The 6,020-nt window shown below is 32.8% G+C and overlaps 1 long non-coding RNA gene across 1 annotated transcript; it reads left to right on the forward strand.

Moving 5' to 3' along the window:
• The first annotated feature begins 206 nt into the window (after positions 1 to 206).
• Positions 207 to 1,034, forward strand: LOC114077260. Its single transcript, XR_003578336.1, has 2 exons — positions 207 to 284; positions 786 to 1,034. It is a non-coding gene; the product is annotated as an uncharacterized LOC114077260 (long non-coding RNA).
• The last annotated feature ends 4,986 nt before the right edge of the window (positions 1,035 to 6,020 follow it).

The raw sequence follows: 6,020 nt of genomic DNA on the forward strand, positions 1-6,020 counted from the left end.
CTAAAATCCTAAGAAGTATAGGGATGAGAAAGTCAAATTAGATCTTAGTATAAGAGTAGATAGTATAATTGTGTCAAACAAAATTAAATCTTTGACTAAAATAAATTAATAAGAAAATCACATTCTTTTCTAATTAAGTCAAACTTCAGAGATTATGTACTCTATATAATGTTTATATTACTAGATGAACAAATTACAACATACTTTGATTATTCAATTTATTAGAAGAATGAGTAATTCATCAACCACTTTGTGCATTTTGTTCCTCCTTGTTATTGCATCAGGTATGCTATATGTATCCTTTAATATATATTTTTGCGTCGGTTTAATTTTTAAGATAACATCGTAGAATAGCAATTTGATTCATATAAGTGCTTGATATATTAATCGTAACATGACTATAAGATTAATTGGATATTTGTGTAAATCTTGTACCTATACATATATCATAAAAATAGGTGAGACGATCACCTTTCAGATCTGCTATGCATTTTACCCACCATTTAAAAAGTAATAGAAAATAGCCACACTTAATGCAACAAATAAAAGTCGAATTAAAATAATTCTACTCAAAACACCAAAGAACTTATAAAGATTTGCAATTTATGATTTGAACCCCGTGAATAATTCCTTGATTCTAAACCTCATTAACCATCTATTTTATAAAATCTATACAATCGAAATATATCAATAATGTATATTTCAATTATGTTGATAAACCAGATGATCGAATAATATATTTATGTAAGTATCTCGTTTTAATATATATTTTACTTTCTAAATAGGTTTGGTGGTGCTAGCAAGAAAAGATGGTGTAATAACAAATAAGAAGTGTATGACTAATTTGGGCCTCTGTGGTGCTGGAACTTGTGACTCACAATGTTGTCAACAAAAATGTGTAGACTTATTTCAGTCTAAAAATCCAGTTGCAATTTGTCAATTAGTGCCTGGATTTTATTTATGTAATTGTTATCATGATTGTGATTAATTAAACTAAGATTAATGTTCATGTTTTAGAAATATGAACGAGATAACTCACAGAATTATTATATCATTTATATTTTGTTGAAACTCATATTGTTGGCCTGAATTTTATATCAATATTCACTATTTCTAGTTTTATACTAAACATTTGACAATATTATCAATATATAATATGTAAATATTCATTAAAATTCAATCTTTTAAACATTATTTCAGTCTTCAATAAAATGCTTCTCACTCACTCGTAAAATACTGAAAATTGTTTCCAAAAATGTTTTAAACTTTTTTGTTACTTATATACATTAATTTATAGAATATTTTTTTGAAAAATCATTCTTGTCACGCTAAATAGTTATCAGCGTGTGCTAACAAATATATTTGACATTAAATATATATATATATATATATATATATATATCGCGTTTTGATGTTGAAATTATAAATAGAAACAAACTTCCTCTTTTATCTTTGATTTTCCTTTTTTTTTATAAATTATTCAAGATCGTTTGTAATTGTGTAATACTATACTTTTATATATTAGGATTGTTTTACGTAATTGTATAATACTATACTTTTATATATTAGGATTGTTTATGACTGAATATTACTATACTTTTATATATTAGGATTGTTTTTCATTGAATTTGTAAATCTATTATATAAAACTGCAAATTAAACCATTACATCCATTATTAAGAGGTAAAAAAGTCAAGTTATAAGAGTGCCATAAATGAAATTTGACTTTTGATAACTTAAATAAGAATTTAACTTCAAAAAAATTTATATATATAGAAGAACTCTCCCATAGTTTTGCCATTACATGAATTTAATAGTTTCAAAATATTTTGGTACTCAAATGGAAAATGTCTCTCATCTCACAAACTCTTTGATTTTTCTATTTCTCATTATTGGATCAAGTAATTTAAATTTTTAATTATTTTATCATTTTAATTTGTTTGGCCTATTTTTCTCTATACAGAATTTTAAATGTGAAAAGAACTTTTGAATTTTATGATCTAAAATTAAAAATGTATCAATATTTCTTGTATATGTATATAGGTTGGTAGCAAGCAAAATGCAACACCTTGTTTGACATATTTGGGCCCATGTGGTGGAAGTTGTGACAAAAAATTTTGTGATGACAAATGTATTAATAGTTTCCAGGGTAAAAATTCATATTCTATTTGTCAGTTTATACATGGAAATCGAGGTCGTTTTTGTAATTGTTACCATGATTGTTAATTAATTAGAGTTTCAAGATTAATGAATTGAAATGAAATGAAATGAGATTAATCATATATGATTATGTCATTTATGTTTTATTGTTGTTGTTGGTTTTTGATGTTATGGCTTAAATATGTTATTGAGCTATGAAAAAAAGTTTCATTTATGTTATTCGTTATAAAATTTGACTCGCTTATGTCATTTTCGTTTGAGAAAATTTCCACCTATACATTGTTTGTTAACGGAAATGACAAGCCAAAATTTTTATAGAGGATATTAGATATAGATGAGTCTTTGTTTGAAACGAAGAATGACAAATTTGAGCAATATCCGTTTAATTTTACTAATAAGGTGGCTGAATCATAATTGACCAAAAGTAGAAAACGGTTATGTGAAATAAGAATTGTTTTCAATTAACAAATAATGGCATGTATGAATCTTTTCTCTAACAGAAAATGCATAGATGAGTCAAACTTTTAAAGGATGGTATAGGCGAGTCTTTTCTCAAAACTAGTCCGATTGTATATTTGAGCATTTTCTCTTGTTTCAAATTAATACGACTATAAACAAGGAATTATAAATAGTCGAGGGAGATGTTTTCAACATGATTTTTTTCGATGTTTGTTTCACGACCAAACCCACTGGGCTGTACGGGCACTTACTCTAACACGTAAGTAGGAGAACCCTAATATCCTAATAGAGAAAACATGGGTCAATTAAGAAGACGGAAAACAAAGTTAAGAAGATTTATTAAATAACACTTTTTAAGTACACTCTTTGTTAAACTTGTAAGGTAATTTAACAACCCCAAGGATCTAGTCTAACAGGTACAAGAGCTAATAAATGAACAATTCCACCAATAAATAATAATAGAACAAAGCTCCCACTATGCGGAAAAAGAGTCGAAGCTGCTGGAGGAATTTTTCGTCTTCAAATAATGAAACATCACCAATCTTTCGTCCAGACTATGTCGAAAAATACATAGCAAAGAGTAGTATAAGTACAACCGCACGTACTGGTAGAAATCATCAGTCAACCCGATGTCCACCTCATAATATAAGAAAAGAATAGTAGGATCATGCACGGATCACTGCTTCTCCACCCTCGCCCTTTCTTAGAGCACCTCCAACTTACACCAATACTCTGACCACTAACCATTTTCTTTCCCTACCGCTAGCAATTCTGTGACTATAAAATCATGACCTAAACATGCTAACCTCATTGAATAATCCTAAACTTATCTAGCATCCCTTCCTACCAATCGATTATGTCACACTCTTAAATTATTATATTATCCACAATTATGATTAGGGTGATCAATAATGCAACATTCGCATATATACGTACATTATAACGAAGCAATAACAAACTTATATCACACCAATATGAAATCATAATCATCACGTATGAGTATCACTCAATTCTTATCACTCAAGAGGCTAAGTTAAGCCCTAATTCTTCCTTAGGGTTCATCATTTGGGTTTTAAACCTAAACTACTAACATTCATCAACTTGTTAATTTGATAGATCGAACATAGCATAGCCCAAATTTTATTCTCTTCTATCGGATATCCTTATTTAGTGAAGGAATTTTACTCAACAAAACAACAAAAAACACTTTATCAATCATCAATTCTCTACATCAAGCATTAACCCCAAATATATTGCATTATAGAAAATTTCCATGGAATTTACTCGGTGTATGAAGGTCTACGCATATCTCCTACGATTGATTTTGTATACAAAAAGGTAAGCCCAGATTTATAACTACTCAATGCATAAAAATCTAACCTATGTGGGCGCCAAGAAATTGCATGGAGTTCTGATTTCTTTTCCAGCTTTTATGGATTCACTACAGTGAATTTAACCAAGAATTTGTAAGATTCCGCCATCCCCATGTGAGAAAGTTTCCTCTCCTTGTTTTCCAAAGTTAGAACAGTTTTTCTGAATTTTCTAGAATTATTTATGACTTATGTGTTATATTTAGAAAGATGAAAAAATAAGGAGTTCGCTAAATAAGGATTCTACCTCGCCTATCCCGCTGTCGCGGGGTAAGTTGCCGCTACAGCGCTGCCGCTCCTATGGCACATGTCCCACGTAAGTGGAACAGGGTCAAAATTTTTTGTGAATTTTTTCCCTTCTTAAATAACAGCGGTTCGGGTCGTTACAATAGATACCAATTTACTACTCGTTCGTCTCCAAATAACTACAGCGTGGTCATCGCTAGCTCTCACTTCAAAAATGCTTTCTGCTAACAAATGACTTTTGCACGAAACGACGAGAATTTGGGATCTCTGACAATTCAAAATCATGGGAGGGTAGACACACACACTAGAACATAGAGGTTAAAATGCCCTATACAAAAGAGTACTCGGCTTCCATGCTAAGGGTAATTTAACAAGTAATAACGCGAAGGTCGAATCAGCCTCAATTTTTTTTCCATTACCTGCCCGCTAGAGCGGCAGCTCTGCCGCTGTAGTGGGAGATCGACCATAGTAAATGGAGAAGAGGGTCTGACTTTTCCCCATTTCTCTTTTCTCTCTTCAAAAAACAACCAAACTCTCTCCCAAACGAGGAATTTAAGGTATGTTTTTCTCATTTTCACTCTTATTACTTCATTGATTGATTATCATGATTGCATGCATAATTAACTAATCGAATCAGGACAGTTTATGGGTAGTTATATTGAAAATTGAACTAGGTTTCTAATTGTGTTAAAGAATCATAACATGGTTACTTCTGTTACATCCCTAACGTTTTTACAACCTCTTCGCATAAGGATTCCACTGAAACATGGGTAAATCGATAGGAAACGGTGCGGAAAGTTAGACACTCATCTTGTCATGAACTCGAACTTTTTAACACTATTAAACGGTTATGTGGTTAATAAAAGCATTTTTATGTTCTGGGATAGTTAATATACTTTGATCTACTGAAAAATTGATAAAAATAGACATTTTAGGACGAAAGACGCCATTTTTGCATCTGGGTTTCCTAGAAAATGGTCGTTCCAGCAGCCTGCATCGTCTTGTTTTAGTGGTATGACGACTGCTGTAGCGGGATGTCCAGACCAGTGGCCTAATTCCCTTTCTCCAGAAATTTCTCTTTTTGTTTTAGTCTTGCCTACCTGGTCATTATTGTCCTAACTGATCTTATTTCTCGCAAGCTCTCTCAAATGGCTCATCAAAACGACGATAACACACCATTAGTCCGTCTTTCAGATGACGCTAGTTGGGAGTGATATCATGATTACCGTGCCATAGGTTCTTCTGTGAGAGGGTGCTAGTTTTTACGAATAGTGGAAGCGAAGACTTTTGCCTTTTACGCTCATTTGGTCGAGTTTGAGTGGCTCCCTCTAACTAAGGCTCCCCCAGATGCCCGCTCTACCTGGGTGAGGGAGTAATATTCCATCCTCCCCATCGTATGTTGGGAGGACCCTTACCTGGTCATTCGTGTTTGGGAAGTCGACATTCGCCTGAACACCACTACTATTAATGAGGTGGTGGAGGTGCCAGAGGTCCCAAACCTGGAGTACGAGGCCAAAATAAAGGAGATGGATCTCAAGTGGCTGCGGGACACTATTGTAGATCCGGTGAAATGGGAACAACTTAAATAGGCTACGGAAGTGGCACTCACTAGTGTTGAGTGGTCACCGGATGTTAAGAGGTGGGTGCACCTGGTATCTAGGAGGATTCGCCTGTCGGGCAATCGCACTAACGTTACACTTTCCCGAGCCTTGGTGTTAACGTGTGCTATAAAGGGTATCCAACTGAACTGGGGCGCATATTATTTCCGAGTGAACGATGTTCTAC

Source organism: Solanum pennellii, chromosome 5, assembly GCF_001406875.1.
Source record: "Solanum pennellii chromosome 5, SPENNV200".
NCBI lineage: Eukaryota > Viridiplantae > Streptophyta > Magnoliopsida > Solanales > Solanaceae > Solanum > Solanum pennellii.